Genomic DNA, 23302 nt, shown 5'->3' with positions numbered 1-23302 from the left:
GAGTGGTTCCGAGACAGGAGAAAGTGGCAGAAAGGTGTATAAGGGGTGATATACATACACACACTTGGGTACATACTCTCTTTTCCCTATGAACCTCCTTTTCTATTAGCTCCCTGATTAAATCCATATGAAAATGCCTTGATAAATTCCAACTGTTTCATATGACTTCTCCTGCAATACTTTTTGAGGTAGTCAAGAATCCTGATTTTTACCTGAGTGGAAAACTCAAAAATAGACCCAGATTCTAGAGCAGCCTCCCCTCCGGTGTCACACACTGAGATACAGAATCACAATCAATACCTTCCTCCTACCCTCTTGGGTACTTGAACCCAGGCATTGAGAACGAGGCCAAAAGCACTGGAGGCCCCCACTCACTGGCAGAAACAGTGACTGGATGACTCCAGGAAATTTCCCAAAGAGCATCTAGAAGTCCTGTTTGGTGTTTAATAGCCTTCCTTGACACAGCCACCCTTTGTGTATGTTCTTTCTCTTTGAATCCTCCTGGGGTCAATGAGACCTTCTTAAGGTCTCCAGTGGGAAGTGAAGTCCAAATGGAAAGCTGAGGATGTGAAGAAGCTTTTTACCTGCTCTCTGGGCCTCAATTGCCATTTATAAAGACGGTGATGGATCAGACGCTACATACATTCTCATTTGCCTCCGTTCCTGGGCCTTGTACAGTTTTATTTCAAACTGAGGTCTCAGTGCAAATACTGTCAGGTGCTTATTAGCTTTGTGACTTCTAAGCAGTTAACCTCAGAGAGCCTAAATTTTCATCTCTAAAATGGATCAACTTAAGAAAACATGTTTTTCTTTTGAAGACTTGTGAACATGCATCTCAAAGGGACTCCCAGAAAACTCCAGGTTTATATCAAGGAAAGGAAAAAGTCATATGGGAACAAGGTCATGTACTCTTAAGCTTTAAGCATGGTTCATTACTATTTTAACTTTTTTCTTCTTTAAATCTGTGTCTGTCAGACAGAGAGGGTACCACAGCATTGGTGTAGAGGTCAGAAGACAACGTTTCGAGGAGTTGGTTCTTTCTTTCTACCTTGTTTTTGAGGCAAAGTCTATCCTGTCACAAAGTTGTATATAGGAGCTTCCATCTGATTTCTCCTGTTTCTGCCACCCATCTTACAGACTGGAGCCTCCACATCCAGCTTTTTACATAGATTGAACTCAGGTGGTTAGGTTTGCAAGGCAAGCAATTTTACCCAGTGACCATGTCACCAGCCCCTATTTCAACATTTTGCTTGAAATATTGGTGTAGAGAATATTGTCTCTCTATATGCAACCTTCACAGTGAATGCTAACTGTACTGTGTTTTTTTTTAATCACATTTATTTTGTGTGTATGCGTATATGTTTCATGACCCTCTTCTGGAGGCCAGAGGACAATTTGCGGGAGAGTTCTCTCCTTCCACCATGTGGATCCCAAGAATCAAACTCAGATCATCAGGTTTGAAAGCCAGTGCCACTCACTGAGTCACCTAACTAGCCTTGTACTGAAATTCATGACTTTCAGCACCCATAATGCAATCCTGGCTGGCCAATAAGTCACAGGTATCCAATGTCTCAGCCAGCATTTTTTAATTGGATTCTGGGGATCAAAGCCGGGTCCATATGCCTGCACAGCAATCACTTTATCTTCTCCTTAGCCTAATTTTCTTTGTATGTATATGTGTGTGCCCCCACACACATGTGGAGATAAGATGCCAACCTTAGGTGCTGATCCTTACTTTCCACCCTGTTGGAGACACTGTTTTTCTGCTGTATACACAAGGGTCGCTGGCCCACAAGCTTCCGGGAATTCTGTCTCTGCTCTTTTTCTCTGGACTTTTTTGAAAACCATCTCAAAAATGTTACATAGCCAGCGCTCCATGACTTTGAACCTCCATGTCCTAAGTGCTGGGATTTCAGAGGGGCATGACCTCTCATCCCTTGTGGCGTTCTAAATTAAAAACAAGTATTATGTGAATATGATGCAAGCTCTCTACCAACTGAGGTACATCTCTACTCTCTGGAGTTTCTTAAGAAGATATTTTAACATAAACTTAAGCACTTGGGTTAATAGAGAGATGCACAGGGAAAGGAGAATGAATACACAAAGGCATGTGTGGGGCTTTCTGAAGAGAGAGCTGCCCCTGAGTCTCTTAACAGTAGTCATATATATGATGTTGATGGCTTCTGAAGTTATATCTCAAAGGGTGGCTAAGAAACTTAAAAGGGTACAGTGTTTATTACAGCTGATAAGGTCAAACCCTAGTCACCCTTTATATCTATTCAGATCTTTTCTTCCTCTCACCTGCTGTTGCTTCACCAGTTCTATTGGGGAGGGGAAGGAAAATGACATCAGCTCAAGGAAAATGACGTCCAGGTAGAAGGGCTGCGTGGGGAGGTCAGATGTTTTGACTATAAACAAAACTTTAGTCTACTTTGTGAGAGCCTCAGAAATTTTCAGATTTAAAACCAGGTAAGAAATAAGGCCACATAGGTGATGATCATATACACTTAGGCCTTAAGTAAGGTTTGTTGCTACCTTCACTTTCTTATTTGAAACACTGTTATACAGAAAGAAATAAGGGAACCCTCACAACAAGTGCTATTAATTGTGCTGGAATTTGTGACTCTCAGCTGGTAAAACACATCAGCTTCACTCCAGAGGGGCTCTTTACCCTTCCCAGGGACCCTGAATTGTCCCTGTCTATCCTACCTACCTCTTTCCATAGACTATGCCTCCATCCTCAAACTTCAGCTTTTTTCTTTTTTTCCTGTAACATCTCTGCCCAGTCAGAACTGGCCTCCACCATCAGATCCCCTCCAAATCTCCTCTTCCCTCAGAACCACTTCTCCCTACTTAGTCCCCAGACTTCTACAGACTGTGTCTCCTCCCTCAGACCTTCATCCCCTCCCTCAGACCTTCATCCCCTCCCTCAGACCTTCATCCCTTCCCTCAGACCTTCATCCCCTCCCTCAGACCTTCATCCCCTCCCTCAGACCCTCAATTCCGTCAGACTTTCACCTCATTAGATGATACTTCACTCAAGCCATAACAGCTTTCCTTCATACCTTTTCTTCTTCCCTTACACCACGCTGGCCTGTCTTCCCTACATAAACAATCCTCCCTCAAAGCATTTACCCATAGTTTATCTTCAGACAATGGAACCATGGGCACTGCATCTCCCAGCCCTTTGAGGTTCCTCTGAGCCAAGCCCAGAAACAGTCCTCTCCAGTACTGTGAGGACCAAGCCACAGTCCTGCCTGCTCCAGGGTCCAGGAAGCGGCAGAGTCAAGTGACCAAGCCCAACCCCTGGCCTTGGATTCCCTTTCTGTAGAATGGGCAGAGCTTCCCATCTCACACCTGTCCTGAGTTTGAGGGTCCCTGAAGGAAGCACTGATTGGTAGTAAAGCAGTCCTCCACCTTTCCAACACAGTTCCTTGATCTTGCTGTGCTGTGGCCCTACCACTCTGATAAGCAGGAGGTCACATCACCCCATCATCCAGAAAAATAAACTGAGTCTCAAGATTGAGACTGGCTTCTCTGGGGTCCCCCAGGTAGAAGGTGACCGGGAATGGAACCCAGGACCCTGCATGTAGCAGGCACACAGTGTACCACTAAACCCATTGGGTTTGGGATTTTTCTTTTGACAGGGTTTTACTAAATTACCTACTTTGGCCTTGAACTCACTCTGTAGCCCAGGCTGAAGTCAACCTTGGGATCCTTCATTCTGCAGCAGCCGCCTGAGTAGCTAGGATCGCAGTTGGGTATCACAAGGCTTGACTTGGAGGTGAGATTTGAATCCTGGTCTAGACTCTCTCCTAGGTTTCACCTTAACAGGACACTGAGAAGGACATCTAGGGAGGGACTGGAGAATGAAGGAATAGGACCTTACCCACAGCTGTGCCTGGAATCCTAAATCCCAGGTTAACCATCTACCTCAGATTTACTAAGTATCACTTGTATTCTGAGGGCAATGGGTAGGTACAGAGAACCTGCTAGAGACAGACACATTCAGCATTTCTAGGAATACTCTCCCACCCTAGACCTGTTGCTGGGAGGCATATGAAGGAGGCAAGAGAGACATAGGGGAGCTCGTTCCTTCACTTACACAAAGAAGGTCATACAGCTGGCCCTGGTGGTACATGCCAATAACCCCAGCTACTTGGGAGGCTGAGGCAAGTGGATCTCAATGTTAAAACCAGCCTGAGCTACAGAGGGAGACTGTCTCAAAAACTGCTTAAAAAGAAATTTTAAAAGGGCAGGGGGGGGGGTTGAGGGTATGGTTCAGTGGGCAAAAGCCCCTGATGAAAAAGCCTGATGACATGAGTTCAGATCCCCAGAATCCATAATCCAGTATTACACAAATATAACTACCAGCACTCATAACAGTGATTTAAGAGGCAGAGATTTTTTTTTAATTGACCAGAAGCTTGCTGGGCATAGTGGTATACATCTTTAATCCCAGCACCTGGAAGGCAGAGGCAGGTAGATCTCTGTTAGTTCAAGGTCAGCCCAGAGTTCCAGGCCAGCTGGGGCTACAGGGAGACTCTGTTTTAAAAAGCCAAAAAATAAAATAAAATAAAAAAAATAAAATTAAATAAAATAAATAAAATTAAATAAAATTTAATAAAATTTAATAAAATAAAATAAAAAATAAAATTGACCAGAAGCTCAAGGGCCAGCTTGGAATACTCAGCACAGCAGGAAAAACAACACAGACTCTCCCTCAAACAAGGTGGAAGGTAAGAACCAACTCCCTAAAGTTATCCTCTGACCTCCATACAACTGCACTCACATTCACACACACACACACACACACACGACTAGGGATGTGGCTTAGTGGCACAGCATATGACAGCAGGCACAACTCCCTAAGTTCGAGTCCCAGTACCACTTCCTTACACCCTGCACCTTGCCTGCTTCCCTCTGAGTACAATGAGTGTAGCTGTATAGAATTCCATCATCCTCCAGTGATGAATCTCAGAGAAGAGCTGGGAGGCTCTAAAGCAGCCTCCAGCCTTTCCAGGGAAATTCCTTACCCCTTGCCTTATTGTATTTCTTCTACCCTGGCAGGGAAGGGGTGAAACTGCCCCATTCTACAAAATGACAAACTGAGTCTCAAGAGAGGGCACTGGCTTCTTTGAGGTCTCCCAGGGAGAAGGTGACTGGGAATGGAACTCAGGGCCCTGTGCAAGGCAGGCAAGTACTCTACCATGGAACTGTACCTTTTGGTTTTGTTTGTTTGAGACATGGTCTCACTAAATTATCCAGATTAGCCTTGAACTTGATCAGTAGCTCAGGCAGGTCTAGAACATTTGATCCTTCCTCCTGACTCACCCTCCTCAGCAACTGAGATTACATGACTACACAACCAAGCCTGGCTTAGAGGTGAGATTTGAATACAGGTCTTGGCCCCCTCCCCTGTTTTATTTTAATAGAGGCACTGAGGGAGGCATCCACACAGAGATGAAAGTGTGATAAAGTGGTGATGATTACACAGAGTAGCCACTTAGGTGGCGTTTCAGCCAGTCAAAGGCCATTTTCAAGGCTCCAAACCTACGTTAGCGTCTTAGACAGAGGTTACCAAGCACATAGAGAAACAGTTGGGGAGACAAAAAGGGACAGACAGCTGGAATTGGTGGTTCACCTCTGATAATACCAATGGTTGGGAGGCTCAGGGAAGAGGATTGCTATAAGCTTGGAGCCAGTTGGGACTACAAAGTGAGTTCCAGGTCAAACTTGGCTACAGAGTAAGATGTTTTCTGAAAATAACAAACAAAATTGAATGAGCAAGGGATCAGAGGGACATATCTGCAAACGGGGACGCCCACACTGAGAGAAGCCACCCCTTTGCCCATCCCCCCACCCAGGCAACTTTGGTTGGAGTCCTCATTCCCCTACCCTGCTGAATCTCCAAAGCCTTCCCTGTGATTCACTGACCAGGTCTCAACCCCAGCAGTGGCCTTGTCCCCAGAGAAAATTTGAGAAAACCAACTTGTGGCCATACCCAGGATGGAGAATTTGAAGAAGTCTACTCCCTATCTTGTGCTTCAGAATCATGTCCCTAGCTGAGCCCCAGCTGGACCTGTTTCTCATTGGCCAGCCCCTCTGTGGGGTGGGAGAAGTTGACAGAAGTCAACCCCCTGCTCCACCCACAGGCCAGGCCTAGGGCCCTAACTGTCACCTGATGGTCTCTCTCTCGGGATCTCTGCACCTGTCTCCAAGTTTCTTTCACTCTGTGTGTATACTGGATTCTCCTGACACTACCTTCTGCTCTGAGTTTCTGGCTGGTTGAACTCAAGGAGAGACACATTCAGAGCTTCCACATACCCCTTAATCACCCTCAGACTCACTGCTGGTAGGTGTGTGGAGAGTGTCAAGGTATAGCAGGAAAAGTAGGACAGCTGGTTGCTAGGTACATGCTACTTGCCAGTCCCTCTCTGGTCTCACCTCTGCACTTCCACAAAGAATTGAAACCAGCCCTTATGGTGTAGGGCAGTAACCCCAGCTATTTGGAATAGTGAGGCAGGAGGATTGCAAGTTCAAGACCCACCTAAATTACAAAATGAGAGCCAGACTAAAAATAAAGTAAAATTAAAACCAATCAGTCACTGGTGAGAGGCTCAGTGGTAGAGCTCTTGCCTTAAAGGCAAGAACTCCTCGGTTCCAACCCCAGTAAAACACACACACACACACGAGGGAGGGAGTGGGGATACGGAATAGGGAGAATTTGCTAATTAGGGTCACTGACTGAGAAAGTGGTAATCTAGATTCCAACCCAAGTCCTAGCAACACCAATGATTCTAATGCCTGGTGGGGAAGAGGTGGTGAGAGACCCAGATATAGACTAGGGACGGTAGAACCAAAGGGGTATGTCGCTCACACGCCTAGATTCAGGCAGACACGGAGATCACCCGCACCTAGGCAGACACAAAAACCCAGACGTGCACGCGTGGCGCAGGGTCCGGGAAGCCACAGGGGTGGGCAGTCCCGAAGAGGGCTGACCAAAGTCCCTCGGCTGCAGCCGGCTGCAGGGCGCCTGGCCTAATCTTCTTCCCAAGCCGCGGTCAGCCGCAGCCGCAGGGGATCGGAGGAAAGTGGCAGCGGGACACAGCTTCCTGCCAGGACGCCGCGCTCACCATTTCCGGTCTCCCTCCCTGCCAGGACGCCGCGCTCACCATTTCCGGTCTCCCTCACTGCCAGGACGCCGCGCTCACCATTTCCTGCTTCCTGGACATCCGCACCCTCACTCTGGCTCCCGCAGCAACGTGTCGACGATGCTAGAGGACAAGACAGAGACTCCCTGGGCTCCCGAGGAAAGTGGAAACGCTGGACAGATTCCAGGACGTGGAAAGATGGCGGGTCGGAGATAGGTAAAGCCCACCACCTAACGTCTGCCGGCCCGCGTGGACATTCCTACAACAACGCCTCCCATTGGACTGCGCTTCAGGCCCGTGACCTTCAGTGACAGTAGATGGCAGGCACCTAACAGAACGGAAGCAGAATGCCCGCATTTACTTTAATGCAGGACTTCCCCTGGAAGATCCTAACCCGTTGAAATTTTTACCTTTGCCCTGTACCTGTGGCTGCATCAACTTCTAGATTATATATATATATAAAAATATATATAAATATATGACATATATATCGTATATATAATTCACAAACTGAGCAGATGATTACAAATGCCAGCCTGGCAGGAAGACAATCTTTCAGAGATAAAGCCTGCCTCCAACTTTCTGTGTGCTTGATTGTAAATTCCCTGCAGTAGGGGCTCTGATTGGACAGCGCTTTAGGTCCCAACCCCTCAGATCCTGAGTGACAGTAGATAGTCGGGAAAGAAAGGTGAATGAAGTAAGAATGACAAGTTCAGGGCCCGCAGATGGCTCAGCGGTGAAGACTGAAGGCGCTCGTCACAAAGCCTGATATCAGAGTTCGATCCCCAGAACCTACAAGGTGAAAGAAGAAAACCCATTGCTACAAGTTGTCTTCAGACCTCCACTCAAGCGCCGTGACACAGGTGTACAAGCACACACACACAAAAATATAATAAACAGATAATGTAAAGTTCTTGCCTTCAGGTCTTTTAAGGCAGGGCTTGCTCTAGGAGATCCTAGCCCATTGAAGTGCCTGGACTGGAGAGATGGCTCGGCGGTTAGTGCTCTTGCAGAGGACCTGAGTTTGATTCCCGGCACCCGCATGGTAGGTAACAGCTGTCCATAACTCCGGTTCCAGGGGAATCCAACGCCCTCTTCTGACTCCGAGGGCATTACACGATGCAGGTGCACTTACACATATGCAGGCAATACACACAACATAATAATAAAATATTTTTAAAAAGAAATATATGTATATATCTTATTCGAAGTATAAATAATATCACAATATTTTGTAATTCCCTGCAAAAATCTTCTAACTCCATTTTGAGGACACAACCTGAATTTTGAAATAGGAAGCAATCCCCTAATCCAATAAAAACAAAATAGCACGTCAAGGTATACATTATTGCTTGTCTACTTGTTTTTGAGATCTGGTTTTAAGTAGCCCAAGATGGTTTCAAACTTAGTATGTAGCAGAGGCTGACTTTGATCATCTGATCCTCCTAATTCCTAGTACCACCTCTCTGGTACTAGGATCATAGATATTAATCAAGTGTTGACTGTAAACTTTTTTAATTTAAAAATTGATTAGGCTGTTCGTGGTGGCGCACGCCTGTAGTCCCAGCACTTGGGAGGCAGAGGCAAGCAGATCTCTGTGAGTTCAAGGCCAGCCTGGTCTACATAGTTCCAGGACAGCTGGGGCTACAGGGAGACCCTGCTTCAAAAAGACCAAAAATAAAATAAATTGATTAGGGGCTTGAGAGGTAGCTTCGCAGTTAAGAATACAGACTGCTTTTGTAGAAAACCCAAATTTGGTTCCCAGAACTCACATTGGGCAACTTACAACTGCCTGTAACTCCAGCTCCAAGGAACCCAACACATCATTCTGGCCTCCATGAGTACTACATTTGCATGTACCTACTCACAGAGACACACATATATAAATAAATAAAGGTAAAATCTTTAAATTTTTTTCAATTAGTATAAAAAGCAGGGCTGGAGACATGGCTCAGTGTTTAAGGGCACTTGTTGCTCTTGTGGAGGACTGGAGTTCAGTTCCTAGCATCCTCATTTGACAACTCACAACTGCCTGAAACTCCAGTTCCAGGGGTTCTGATGCCCTCTTCTGACCTCTGTAGATATCTGCAAACACATGAATATACAGGCAAGCAGGCATACACACATAAGCATAAAAATAAGTAAATTTTATTTGAAAAGTACCATTCCCTTCCCACATTGCCTTTCTCCATTCCCCTGGCCTCTCTCTGGCTCTCTTCCTTTTCCAGATAATGCTTACCTAGATTTCATGTCATGTGCATTCCAACAAATGTAAATTCAATTTCTTCTAGTATTCACTTTTTTCAAGAGACTTATAGCAATTGGAATAATAAAGAAACGCACCACAAAGCAAATAATTTCCATCCCTTTAGTATTTGTAGGCTCTTCATGATTTCCAACACACACAAAATCAAATTTCTGTTCTTTAATCATATGCCTTTAAAAGCAAGTTACAGTAATGTTTGTCCACTGAGGATGCATTTGCTTTTGCAGAAATGTAGCTGAACAAGGGAGTACATCTTGAATTTATTGTTTGATTTTAGCAAGCCAAAGCTATTTTTCAACTACCAGGAGCTGAGATGTTGAGATAGACAAAGCCACATAACACATACCAGTGTCATACACAGCTAATGCATTTCAAACCTGGAACTTGTGGTTCTAACACCTGCCTGCGTCTGTACTGACTGCTTCTACACCCTCTCCTAGTAGCACTTTTTTTTAATGTGTATGAGTGTATTGCCTGCATGTATGTAAGTTGTTCTGTGGCTGTGAGGGTCATAAGAGAGCATCAAATGCCCTGGAAATGGAGTTACAGATGGTTGTTAGCTGCCATGTGGGTGCTGGGAATTAAACCCGGGTCCTCTGTAAGAGCAACCCTGAGCCATCACTCCAGCCCCTTTAAATCTTCCAAACTTATTATAATGAACGAAAGAAATAAGAATCACAGTTCTGGGATCCTGTCATCAATATTTTTAAAGCTCTCCAGATGAATTTGGTGTGAGACCAAGACTCAAAACCATTGCTTTCAAACATTGTCTTTGTTGAACTACTTGCAAGCTGTTTCTAAAGGAATACGAAAAAGTTTTCTGCTGTATTTTGGACTTTAAGTGTTACCTAATCAGTTTAAGTTACTTAACCTGACCTCTAATACTTTGTTTCTGATTGAACCCAGTTCCACATGTCCAGTGATGTTCAGAGAATTGTTCAAATTGTTCTTTCCATAATGAGCATTCTTGTAAAGTGAGTATTTGGGGGAAAGAGTGAGAGGGAGAAAGAGCGGAAAAGAAAAAAAGAAGAAAAAAGAAAACTGAAAAAAATTTAAAGTCATGCCTCTCACAAAATTAGGCAAGCACTGACAGATCTAGAAGTCACTCAAGGATTGGAACATTAATAATTACCTTAAAGTATTAAAGTCATTCCTGTGATGATGATAAATAATGCAGAAATACATTATTACTCACTAAAATCCACACTCTACATAAGGGCTCCCTCATTGCTTTGTGTAATTCTCCAAGTTTTCAGAAATACAATGCCATGTATCCACAGTCATAGGATTACCTAGAATAGTTTTACTGCCTTAAAATGGCCTGTGCTTTACCTGTTCATTGCTCTTCTCATTCTGCATCCATGAATTCTTAGGAAATCACTGGTTTTTTTAATGCCTCTAGTGTTTTTCATTTTCCATAAAATTGTATTATTTGGAACCGTGCTTCCATATCTGGCTCTAGAGTCCTATTTTCTTCCATTGGGGTATTTTAATCATATGATAAAGCAGGACCTTTCCTTCCTTTTTCTATCCTGTCTTTGGAGACAAGGTCTCACAGTACACCAGCCTCAAACTCTGGGCAATCACTTTGCTAAGTGCTGGAAGTACAGATGTGTCACCATGCCTTGCCCAAACCTTCTTTAGAGGGCAGTAGTTGAGTCTAGGCCTACCATATAGTCCAGAATGGCCTGGTATATTCTATGTAGTTCACACTGCTTCAAACTTGCAGCTTTCCTCCTCCTTCAAGTTCCCTAGAGCTAGGATAACTAGTGTGTGCCAATATGTGTAGCCAGAACCTTCTTCCTTATCCCCCCACCCTCCTCTGCTACTGACTGAAATGAGGAGGGCTGGGAATTTCCTTTCCCTCTTTCTGGTGAAACCTAGTAGCAGGGACACTTTATGGAGGCTCAACATGGTTCTCAGCCTGGTGCTTTTCTTGGTCAGCCCAATCTGGAGTCGTCTTGGGGGTCAGACATGCACACTAGGCCAATATTTGCTCACCTATTACCCCAGTGCCACCAAGGCACTGAGTGTCCATGGCTCAGTTGTGTGCCAGTCTCCTCAGGGTATTTCCATGTCAAATGTCAAAGAAAACTACAGGAGAAGGAGCCACACCACCATCCACAGAAGCCTGGAGGGCAGCATAGGGTATGCCAGAAGCCACATTAACAAAACCCAAGAGAGTAAGGCTCAGAGCCAGCTCTATGTGGTGCCAGAGTTCTGGAACTTTGCACAGGGGGATGAAAATGAAAGCTGGAGACTCTGATCTACCAGGAAAGTATACCAGAAGAAAACTACAGGAGAAGGAGCCACACCACCATCCACAGAAGCCTGGAGGGCAGCATAGGGTATGCCAGAAGCCACATTAACAAAACCCAAGAGAGTAAGGCTCAGAGCCAGCTCTATGTGGTGCCAGAGTTCTGGAACTTTGCACAGGAGGATGAAAATGAAAGCTGGAGACTCTGATCTGCCAGGAAAGTATACCAGAGCTTTATTGCAGACTCAGTAAATTTACCCAGTCATCACATTTGAATTTTTGCTGTCATTATATGATGACCTAGAGGGGCACACTGAGGACCAGAGAAATACAGTATATAGAAAGCAGAGCTGAGAGTCCAAAGCCCATGTGGTAGGTTGTGTTCTGTTGAAATTAGACACTGTGCTAGAAAGCTTTAGTTGTCAACTTGACACACCTGTGTTGAGGGAACCTAAATTGGGGAATTACCTCCATTGGACTGGCCTGTGGCTATGTCTGTGGGGCATTTTCCTGATTGTTGTCATGTGGGAGGGCCCAGCCCACTGTGGGTGGTGCCATCCCCAGGCAGGTGGTCCTATATTGTATAAGAAAGCAAGTTGAGAACAGGCCAGGGAAGCAAGCCAGTAAGCAGCATTCCTCCATGGCCTGTGCTTCAGCTCCTGCCTCCAGTTTCCTGCCCTGAGTTCCTACCTTGGGCTCCCTCAGTGATGAACTGTGACTCAGAGATGTGAGCCAAATAAACCCTTTCCTCCCAAAACTGGTATTGGTCAGAGTGTTTTATCATAGCAGTTGAAAGCAAACTAGAACAGAGACTTTAGTTGTTCTGGGGGTACAAAATATGAATGGGGCACAGCACCTGAGAAAAGAAAGGGAAAGATGGGGATTATCATGATGGAACCCGTGACTTTTTTCAACAGGGTTGAAACAATCTGACCTTTCTCTACCCACCTGGCTCATCCTGGCCAGAGACTATACAACACTGTGTTTCCATCTGGCAAGCCAAAATAGACTTTGAAGGAACATCCATAGAAAGCTGTTAATGATTTGCATACCTAGCCACTGGTACACAGGTCTTTCCTTAAAAGTAGATCAATTAGAGCAGCATGCTGTGTGCTAGAAACTCCCGTGGTTCTACACTAATAACCACACATTTTGTGCTGGGGATGTAGCTCAGTTGATAGAGTGTCTGTCTAACATGTACAAAGCCCCAGGTTTGATCTTCAACACCACATAAAACTGGACTTGATGGTACATGCCTGTATCCCCAGCACTTGGGAGGTGGAAGCAGGAGGATCAGGAAGTTCAAAGTTACCTTTAGCTACATAAAGGGTTCAAGGCAAGCCTGATCTACACAGAGCTCTGATTGAAAAAAAAAAAAAAGAACTCATTTATGTGTGATGGCTTGCATATGAGGTCAGAGAACAACTTTCCAGAGTTTGTCTTCTCACTTCCATTAAGTGCCTTGAGTCCCTGAGCCATTTTGCAATCCATTCCCCTTATTTTGAAATGTGGTCTCCCTATGTCATTGAGGGTAGTCTCAAATTTCTGGTCCTCCTGTCTGTCTACCAAGTACTGGGATTACAATGGTGTACCTCCATGACTGGCTTTGTACTGAGAATTTACACTGACAAATGTCTACTGAAAGAAGCTAATTTATTTTAACCACCACAGTTGTCTCAGAAATTATGCATTTTATCTACTTTATATGACAATTCCAAACCTTTTTTTTTTCAGACAAGGATTTGCTATGTAGCCATGGTTGGGCTTAAACTAGGGATTCTCCTGTTTCCAACTCTTAAATGCTAGGATTACAAGCTGTACCACCATACCCAGGTCAATCTCAACAACTTGAGAGTGTCCAATTTACAGAAGAGGACACTGACTCTCATATCACATGGCCTGGCTGACCACCATTAATGAGAGACCCAAGTGTGCCTTGCTCAGCAGGGAACTTCACTCTCATGATGGATGGTGATACTGACCAGCGACAGAGTCTTGGACCCTGAGACTTGTGTCTTTACAAAAAGCCATTTATTACGAAAGTCAGACGGTTTTTATCTATTGCAAGGAACTGGCAGTCACATGGGATATGGCAGTCACATACAAAGATTTAGGATATAAAGAAACAGGACACATAGTCTTTTAGTTGGCACCAGAAGGATGCTTAAACTTTTACTCAAGGTTACCAATGCCCGTCTGGTAATTTATTGGCCACAATGTTTTCTTCCTTAGGGCTAAAAGCAGGGTGAACTTTTAGCTTTTAGCTCAGGAGTAAACCTTTAACCTGGCCTAATCTCTTAGCTAATGACAGCTGAGTTATTTGTTCAGTACAGGGAGAAGCTGTTGACCAAGACACTTTTCCAGAGAGCAAGGAGCCTGCACTTATGACCTGGCCGCCGTCTCCTGCCAGTCTCACAGTGTTCAGCAAGACAGGGATTATCTGAGGTACTGTTTTCAGCACCCCTCCCTTTAGCAGAGAATGCACCCTGGACTTAAAAGTTTTGGGGCTTGGTGCTGGAGAGATGGCTCAGCGATTAAGAACACTGGTTGTTCTTGTAGAAGATCTGGGTTTGAATCCCAGAACCCACATGGCAGCTAACAACTGTCCATAACTCCAGTTCCAGGAGATCCAATGGTCTCTTCTGTCCTCCTCAGGCATTGCATGACATGGGTGCACTTACCTAAATGCAGGCAACACACTCATGCACATAAAAAAATAAATACAATATTTTTTTAAAGTTTTAGGTTCATCTCACCCTAGGGCCTGACATCTTGGTTTCCTACACATCATCCCATTACCAGGACCTCTGTGTACTTATGTCCTACAGCCTTCTGAGGCTCCCAGACACCCATTGAGGGAAAATGCCAGCCTCCACACATACCTGCTGTGTCCCTCCTCTCCAATCAGGTAAATTGGGGGAGGAGCACATGGAGACAGTTTCCTAGGAAACTTGCCAAGGGAGCAAATATGATGTCACAATGCTTTGACTCAGCTTCAATGTATAGACTCAGTGCAAACAGAAAGGGGAAATATTTTTGGTCCAGCCCCAAAAAGGATGAGTCTGTTCTATGCCAGGGATTTGGCAAGGTCCTCTGCCAAGGACCCAGAGTCGCAGAAACAGAGAAGTACATGCTTTACTCCAGGAAGCTGGTCTACATTCACCCCGGAGGGAAGGTTGAGCACTAGAAATACAGTGGATATCCAATCATGAGCCCAGACATAAGGCTACCTGACCTTGGGCAAGTCTCTCCCTATCTGAGCTCTGCATCGTTGTTACTGTGCTATAGAATCCAGACTTTTGCTGAAGCTCTGGTGTTTATTCTATGAGTGGCTAAGATCTAACTCCATTCCTTCTTGCTGCAATGGAAATCTCTATCCACCTACTCACCTCTCCCTGTTCCTGGGCACCACAGAGTGTAGCTGAAGTATTTGAGCTGTAATGTCAGATCCGCATGATTTTACCCTTTTATGTCTCAGTTTCCCCTATCCAGACCATTTCTTCCCAGAGATAAGGGGTTGTGAAGTAGGGTTGCTCTGCAGCCTCTGGCCACCCAATGACATCAACTGGTTGGAAACAGGATCCTGGAGCTAAAGATACTCAACCTCCTAGTTCTTCAATACGTGGCCCCGAGCTTCAGCTTCAGTTGGACATTTCAGTTGTATTTCCCTCACAAGCTGTGGAAGGGATTAAGTGGATTAATTCCTAGTGAGAGATTGAGCCAAGGTGAATGGGCCTATCTTGTCTTACCCATAAGCTTAAGAAAGAATAAAGGGACTGATGAGATGTTTCAGTGGGTAAAGGTACCTGCCTCCAAGCTAAACTACTTTAGTTCGATTCCTGGGACTAACATGGTGGAAGGAGAAAACTGACAGAATCTTGAAAGCTGTCCTCTGACTTAGCCTGCCCATGGTCATCATCTTTGCTGGATCTATGCCTACATTTCTCCAGTTGTAAGTGAAATGTTCAGCCTACCTATTGTTTTTCCAGACCAGATATCTAACTTGTAATATACTTGCCTATTTGTTACTAAGGATGCTGAAAGTCATGTATCAGCCTTTGTCCATGACTGCCCACAGCAAAGAGACCCATAGAAACCTGCAAAAAGGCTTCCCTCCCTTTCTATGACTTCCTCATCCTATTACCAGATAAACATTTTCTGTTCTTTCAAAATGTCCCAAACTGAATCCTGCTGTTACACTCCAAAAATTCCTTAACAGGAATGGCCTTGGCAGGCTTTCTCTCTTTCTTGGATCATTGCTCTGACAAGATTTCCCAACCCCAAAGTCTTCTCCCTTTGCCTCGGCACCTATTTATTTGAATGGGAAATTTGTAGCTCTTCAGCCTACCTCTGCCTACCCACTGACTAGACTGGTAGATGTACTCTAGCATGTATTTCTCCAAATATGGATATTGCTCCTAACAACCAAAGCTTTCCATCAAAGGATTAGACATATATGCAAAAAGAGAATCCCCATTCTATTTTACCTTCGTGTGGTCCTGGGTATACCAGCTGGCATTTGGACCAGAATCACAGGTCCTTCATTACTTATTCATTTTCCCAAGACACAGGAAAGTTTTAATGAAACCTCAGAAATCCTGATCCAAATCCAGAATCAGGTAGACTCCTTGGAAACAGTCACACTACGAAAGAGGTTTAGATCTCCTAATGACAGAGAAATGGGAACTCTGTCTTTCCTTGGAGGAGGAATTCTTTTTTTACATAAGCCAATCTAGTCTGGTCAAACATCTAAGCAAAGCTCAATGCGGTAGTGCATGCTTCAATTCCAAAATTCAGAAGGCAGAGGCAGGCAGATCTCTGTGAGAATGAGACCAACATGATTACATAGCGAGTTCCAAACCAGCTGGGGAGCTGGGAAGCTGGAGCTACAGGAAGACCCTGCCTGAAAAACAAAACAAAACAAAACAAACAAACAAACAAAAAACCCACCTCAATCAAATAGCTATTTGTGCTTCGAAGTCAGACAGGTAGCAGAGTCATGGAGCAGGTGGTGTTAGAACTCTCCATGGATCTCCTGGCTTATATTTATACTTACTCCTTTGATAGCCATTTGGAATTTTGTATCTCTAGGTCCCTCTCTAATATGCTTGCTGATCCAGTTCATCCAGAATACAGTCCAGCACACTACTCAGACTCATAGAGATAACACCTTTCAGGTGCACAAATATAGACCCAGAGATCAACAACCAACATTACGGCTAGGCTAAATGTTCCCACGTCCCAATGCCTCCAACACACATGTTCCCTGTAGTAAAGCCAAATAACCTAAAGCACCTACTCCCTCAGAAAAAAAGTCATAAAAGTAAGCACTTCCCTTTGTTCCATGGATTTCAAGACTTTCCAGTCAGCTGAAAACTAGAGCTTCGTTTCCAGTATAGTGGCCAGTGTGAATAAAGAACCCATTTCTCTGGGCATGATAGCACACTTGGGAGGCAGAGGCAGGTGGATCTCTGTGAGTTCAAGGCCAACCAGGTCTACATAGTGAGTTCCAGGACATCTGGGGCTACAGGGAGACCCTGTCTCAAAAAGACAAAAAAAAAAAAGAAAAAGAACCCGTTTCACCTGAAGTTCACCTCAGTGTCTATCAAGACAGACCTCTCAGTCACTGCCACTTCTCAATCTAACACAGCTTTTCCTGTTTCCCTTTATAGATGTTTTATCCGTTGAGATTAGATGGGCAGGATGTTGGCTCTCTTGACCCATCTACATTCCTCCTTACCTGTGGCTTCTTGATTTTGGTAGTCATTTCTACCAAGAACAGGATTTTGCTCACTAAGAATAGAACTAGACATAACTTCTTGTACTTCTAGAAAAAGATTTTCTACTATTTAGTTGTAGCACCTGTGGAACTGCCTAAAAATGGTAACTTGATAGCATATATCATGCAATGGAGGAACAATGGAGTCAGAATCAGAGTACAGTCAAAATTCTCTAACCAAAATACAGTGAGGTAAAAGTCTTCCAGGTATTTAGAAGGGTTGATTGGATAAAATTTTTGAAGTCAGAAATATCTTCATGGTGCTTCATGGAATGATTCAAGAACGAAATTAGCCCCGGGTTTGGTATCTTCCATTGTGAGTTTGTGATCCATAAGAGTCTGCTACTAAATAGCCCCATGTCTGAAAGTTTACACTTGTCACACTATCAGGATCAAAGCAAACGATAGCAATATTTACTGGTGAAATGCTTTGTGTCCATAAATGATGGAGCTGTGAACTTAGGTAATATTTGCACCAATGCAATTTAGATTCTGTTCCTGTCCATAAGTCCTCTCAAGTCCAAGAGAAATTGAATGCTTTTTGGACATTTGCAATGACCAGTCCCATTCAGGTCCAGCTGAAAAGAAACATCAAAAAGTCGATGCTAAAAGTCTGAGAAGTGTCTTGGAGACCATACAATAGAAACTGGCCACTGTCACTCATGCTAGGATCAAAAGACCCAAAGGTAAGCCAAAAGCAAAACAAAATTGGAGCTCTGTAAGAAACCAAATTGGCATAAGTTAAGAGTTTCAGACTTGACGTGTGCTCACAGCTAGAAGTGGTGGGAGAGATTTTTCATCTTATCTTTAGAATAATCACACTCATCACTCATCACTATCATTTTAGGAACTCGGTGAACAGACTCTGAGTTCCAGGATTGTCCTCCTCTCCTTTTCCCATCCCTCCTCTCTGTTGCAAAGATGTGAGGACCAACCAAGACATTATGTACTTACCCTGACATGATACACTTTCAGGCACGCATAAAACAAATCTCATTTTGCTTTTTTCAAAAAATTTATTTTTCTTTGTGTGTGTGTGTATGTGTGTGTGTGTGTGTGTGAATGTATTCTATGTATGCACATCTCTATATAGACTGGAGGAAAGTATCAAATCCTCCAGAATTGGACTTACAAGTGATTGTGAGCTGCCTAGCATAGATACTGTGCTCCAAACTTGTCCTCTGCAAGAACGACAAGCTCTACTAACCACTGATCCATCTTTTAGCCCCTCTTTTTTGCCTCTTTAGACACCAAAGAAAGGTACCAAAGGAGCATGAATTGATCTCTTCATATCCCACACTACTTCCTCTGTGGAAAAGAGTCCCAGCATTGTTCCAATCTGGGCCTCAGCTGCCCACTATTCCTGTGAGTAAATTTGAAGGAGACAATGTACAAAAGAACTAAGAATATACATAGTTTTTTTTAACTCATTCATTTTACTCCTCAAAATTAATTTACTTTAAAAAGAGAGCAAATACCTGGGTTAACACTATTGAAGATCTAATGCAGTCTCTTCCTAATTTATTAAAACAGGATATTAGGGGAATAATTAGAAAATCAAGGACATCATGTAGAATGCATGAAGTGGTCAATACACTTAACTAATACCTAATATGGTTTGACACAAAACAGCAGCTGGAAAGTAGTAAGTTCAAATATTGAATATTTTTCCTTTTTCCTTTTATTTTTTCAGATAGGGTCATAATAGCCCAAGCTAGTGTCAAACTCAAGGCAATCCTCTTGCCTCAGTCTCCAATGTGCTAGTATTACAGGTATCACTATTCTCAGTTAAATATTTAATTTCTTTCTGTTTTTCTTTGTTTTCTTCTCTTTTCTTATAAATAGGATGTTATGCATACCACACTGGCCTCTTTATGTAGCCAAGATTGGACTTGAGCTACTGATCTTCCAGGCTTCACCTCCAAAGTATTGGGATGACAGGTGTGCATTACCTTGCCCAGCTAAAATATTGGATTTCTTATGTGACCAAACTGGATATGAAAGATTTTCCAAGTATAAGTCTGTGGTGGTGGTGGTGGTGGTGGTGTGTGTATGTGTGTGTGTGTGTGTGTGTGTGTGTGTGTGTATGCACATTGTGCATGGGTGCTCTCCTCTGTGCTTGACTACATGGAGGCCAAAGGTCAACTTCACATATCTTTCTCTATTGTTCTCCATCTTAGCTTTTGTTTTGTTTTGTCCTTTTGACACAGGATCTCCCTGTAGTCTCAGCTGGCCTGGAACTCACTATGTAGACAAGGTTGTCCTCCATCTCAAAGAGCTCTGCCTGGCCTCTGCCTCTGGCACTGAGAGTGCTGAGATTAAAGGCTTGTACCACCACACCTGGCCACCTAAGCTTTTGAGACAGGGTCTCTCACTGAACCTAAATCTGGCTATTTCTGCCAGTGAATCTTTGGGATCTACTTGTCTCTATCTTCTCCAACACTGGGGTTGCAGTCTTATGTCATCATTTCAAGTTATTATAAGGGTGTTGATGATCTAAACTCAGGTCTTCATGCTTGTATAACAAGCAGTTTACAGACTGAGTCATCTCCCCAGGCTCACAAATATAACTTGAAAAAAAAATTAAAATTTTTAACAAAGTAGCAGTAATCCTAAGCTTGCTTCCTTGAAGTAGAAGTTACAATTTAAATGTAGAAGTTCTGGAGCAAATACTTTTTTAAAATCATTTTTAAGCCAAGAATGGTGGCGGAGGGGGAGGCAGGAGAACTGGGGGTTCAAGACCAGCCTGGACTGCATAGAAAAGCCCAGTCTAAAGACAAAAGAAATGACAAATGAATAGATGTTTGTCATTTCTACCTTCCTATTTTCTTTTCATTTTCTTTCCAATTATTTTCATCTACTAGCTGTACAAAAGGAGTCTGTTTTGATCAGAAAGTGACTGTTAGTAATCTCCTGACTCCACAGTCATATTATTACATAATTCACACCTTGATTGGTTTGTTCCTCCATTAAAGTATCCAAATTAAGATTTGTGTTCAGGGGCTGGAGAGATGGTGCAGCAGCTTAGAACACTGGCTGTTCTTCCAGAAGACCCAGGTTTGAATCCCAGTACCCACATGGCAGCTAACAACTGTCCATAACTCCAGTTCCAAGGAATCTGACAGTCTCTTCTGTCCTCCTCAGGCATTGCATGACATCATTGCACCATGTACCTACATGCAGGCAATACACACATACACATAAAAAAAAATAATTAAAAAAAAGCTTCGAAAATAAAATATTTTTAAAAAACTATGTTCGTTGCTTTATTTTTTTATTTTTTAAGGAAATCATAATTCAATGAAAGATTCTATGTGCATGTGTGACTTTGACTGTCTGGCACATGTGTGTAGGGGCCAGAGGCCAGAAGAAGAAGTTAAATTCCTGGAACTAGAGCTATAGGCTGTGTCCAATGTGGGTGCTGGGATCTGAACTCCAGTCCTTTGCAAGAATAGCAAGCATCTTAACCACTGAGCCATCTCTCCAGCCCTAATTACTTTTTTATACTCTCAGTGATTACAGTTTTTTGTATACTTACTTTTTTTTGAGACACTGTCTCACCATATGCCCAGGATGGCCTTAAACTTTCAGTGATTCTCCTCCTTCAGTTATATGAGTGCTGAAGTAACAGGAATGTGCCACAAGTCCTGGCTTTTTTTGTTGTCAATCATTTAAAAAAACCTGTGTGATTACCCTGATGTTAGGGCATGTCACGGTTCAGTGACCACAATTCAAGCCTGATGGGCTTGAGGACCCTGAGGTATAGGTGCAGGAGAAATCAGGATGCAGGGGATGCAGTGGAGTGCGAACCAATGCATACTTCATTCTAAGAATCAACCTTATTTATAGTACAACAAGAGGAAGAGAAAATGTTCTTCTCAAGCCAAATTATCTCATCATGATGTTTACAGTACTTTCATGATATTTGCAGTACCTTCGTGTTCCCAGGGCTCAGCCCTTTTTGGAATCATATCTGTCCTGTGCTTATTAAACATTCTGTTCTTTACTTATAACTTTATTAGCTATGCAGCTTTGTTATACAAGCTTAGTTATGTACGTTTAATAGGGTTCAAGGAACAGTCAGTCTCATGATAGGAATAACTGCAGAAGAAGAACATCCAAGTTCCCTGGGAGCTGAGGCCTCCCGTTCCAACTCTGAATTGATTTCAGATCAGAGCTCAGACCTTCACATCTTTAATGCCAGTAAGAAGCCACCCAGTCATGGCTACGTAGTGGGAACCTGTTTCAAAAAAAAACAAGCAAACAAAATCTTTGTGATTTCCTGCTTATTTCATAATACCCGCCTTTTTAGGTTGCTACTTAGTAGCCGAGTCAACATCATGCAGTTGTAGTGAAGACTAAGGAACTTATATGTGCAAATAACGTATAATACTTCCTGATAGATGTTAAACATTATGCAAAACTTTCTTATAATAAGGACTGGGGGCTATAGATCAGTGATAGAGCATATACCTAGCATGTGTGAAACTCTGGGCTCGATTCCCAGTGCCGACCAGAAAAAAGTATTTCTTAAAATAATTATCATTTCTCATACATCTAGGTCAGGTGTAGGACAGGTAGTAGATATTTTTTACCTTGTGGGTCATATGACCTTTGCTATGGTCACTTAACAACTCAATTGTCATACCCAAGTCAGTCTAGATAATTCCTAGGAATGGGCAAGGTTGTTTTCTGATGAAGCTTCACATATTAAAATGGACAGGTGGTTAGATTTGGCCAATGGTACTATGAAAAAAAAATTTTAATATTTTATTTATTATTTTTCATTTCATGGGTCTGAGTGTATTGGCTGCATGTATGTGAGTGCACCCATGTTGTGCAATGCTGCAGAGGTCAGAAGAGGGCTTTGGATTCCCCTGGAACTGGAGTTAAGGACAGTTTGTAGCTGCCATGTGGGTGCTGGGAATTGAACCCGGGTTTTCTGCAAGAGCAGTCAGTGCTCTTAACCACTGAGCCATCTCTCCAGCCCTGAAAAATGTTTTTATACAAAAGATTAATTTATTTTTCTCTATACCAATAATAAATTGCAAAACATAATTTTAATATTTAATGATGTGTCATATGTGAGCATAAATTCTTGTACCAGAAAAGTTATGATGATAAGCCCATTTCTGTACATAGAAATAAATGCACTACAGAATTAGGCTTATTCTGCCCTCCTCCATGTTCCATTTTATCCTATTTTATGCTATTCTTACATGATAAAATAGGACGAATACGTATATATCTATTTTTTGACATATTTTTCTTTATGTGTATTAGTGGTTTTGCCTTCATGTATGTAAGTGCATCACATGCATGCAAAACCCTAGGAGGCCAGAAGAGGTCTTTGGATCCCCTGGAACTAAAGTGATAGCAGTTGTGAGCCTCATGAGTGTGCTGGGAACCAAACCCAGGTCCTCTGCCAAAGCAACAAGTGCTCTTAACTGCTGAGCCATCTCTTCAGCCTTCACATACATACATACATACATGCATACATACATACATATATGCATACATATGTATAACTTTTTAAAACTTTTTCTTTCTCTCTTTTTTCCTTTATTTCTTTTGTGTATGTGCACCACAGCATGCATGTGGAGGTCAGAAGACAACCTGTGGGAGTTGGTTCTCTTGGTCGTCCATCATATGGGTTCCAGGGATCTTGGGTCATCAGACTTGGCAACAAGTGCCTTTACCCATGGGCCCTCTATCTTTGTGGGGGTTTTGGCTTTGTGTGTTTGCTTGTATGTCTGTTTGTTTAGATGGCTCAGCGGTTAAGAGCACTGACTGCTCTTGCAGAGGACCTGGGTTCGATTCCCAGCACCCACATGGCAACTACTAAC

The 23302-nt window shown here is 43.3% G+C and overlaps 1 long non-coding RNA gene across 1 annotated transcript in view; it reads right to left on the bottom strand.

Annotated features, from left to right (window-relative positions):
• The window catches only part of LOC103738623, a 59278-nt gene extending 51686 nt beyond the window's left edge, over positions 1 to 7592 (bottom strand). The window contains exon 1 of the long non-coding RNA XR_003850427.1: positions 7215 to 7592. This is a non-coding gene — a long non-coding RNA (uncharacterized LOC103738623). The remainder of the gene's footprint in view (positions 1 to 7214) is intronic.
• Positions 7593 to 23302: the final 15710 nt, after the last annotated feature.

This window comes from Nannospalax galili, unplaced genomic scaffold, assembly GCF_000622305.1.
Source record: "Nannospalax galili isolate Female #2095 unplaced genomic scaffold, S.galili_v1.0 scaffold1519, whole genome shotgun sequence".
Lineage (NCBI taxonomy): Eukaryota > Metazoa > Chordata > Mammalia > Rodentia > Spalacidae > Nannospalax > Nannospalax galili.
The sequence above is the reverse complement of the archived record's forward strand: the minus strand, read 5'-3'. Positions and strand labels throughout refer to the sequence as shown.